The sequence below is a fragment of the Ovis canadensis genome, chromosome 14 (genome assembly GCF_042477335.2).
Source record: "Ovis canadensis isolate MfBH-ARS-UI-01 breed Bighorn chromosome 14, ARS-UI_OviCan_v2, whole genome shotgun sequence".
Classification (NCBI taxonomy): Eukaryota; Metazoa; Chordata; class Mammalia; order Artiodactyla; family Bovidae; genus Ovis; species Ovis canadensis.
In genome coordinates this window covers 79,423,310-79,424,094 of record NC_091258.1, presented here as the reverse complement: position 1 = coordinate 79,424,094, position 785 = coordinate 79,423,310, and the positions used below count along the sequence as shown (strand labels likewise).

Below are 785 nucleotides of genomic sequence, written 5' to 3'. Positions count from 1 at the left end.
GTTTTATGCTGCAGACATAAAGACATAAAGACATATGACAGAGATCAGCATGGCCCCTACGCAAGGATAACATGCAAATTTGGGAAGCATTCCATATGCTGTGCCCTCCCCCACTGTCCTGAAACCCTTTGCTAATTCACACGCACACACACACACACACACACACACACACAAGCGGTTTCAGTTACATGGCGTTGGGATACTCAATGACTTCCTGTATAGACTTTGAGGAGAGGTCAGGCTGATGAACTGTCCTGGCTTGTCAGGCCAGGCCCTCTCATCCCACAGACTTTGGGGATGACAGCTCAGAAGGCGCCTCTACCCTGGCCAAATTAAGGTAAAACAGATGAATCTGGTGGCCTATTGTGGTGAAAGCTGGACTCCCTTCCCTGCCCTGCCTAGTCATTTCACATACGTGTGTCCTCCAAGGCTCCTGGCCTGAACTTGGTCTTTCCTACACACACACACACACACACACACACACACACACAGAGCAACTCATACATCCAGTGGGAAATAACTAGACATGGAAGAAGAATGCCAGCCTCACAAGAGTCACAGTGAGTAACATATGCTATATGGAATGACGAACTGGAAGAAAAGTATAAAGATTGGCTGGTGGATTCTCAACTGCTGCACCGCCTGGGAAGCCCACCTGGGACGGCGATATTTAAAGAATGAACCAGTGAGTCCGATGATCAGAAGATGAAGATGACATCTACAAGGCCAAGGGTAGGAGACTGAAATAGAAAGCGTAAAAGGACAAAGTTTGTGATCCACCTGGG

General features: G+C 48.0%; 1 pseudogene; it reads left to right on the top strand.

Moving 5' to 3' along the window:
* Positions 1-101, top strand: LOC138419903 (U6 spliceosomal RNA; annotated as a pseudogene).
* The last annotated feature ends 684 nt before the right edge of the window (positions 102-785 follow it).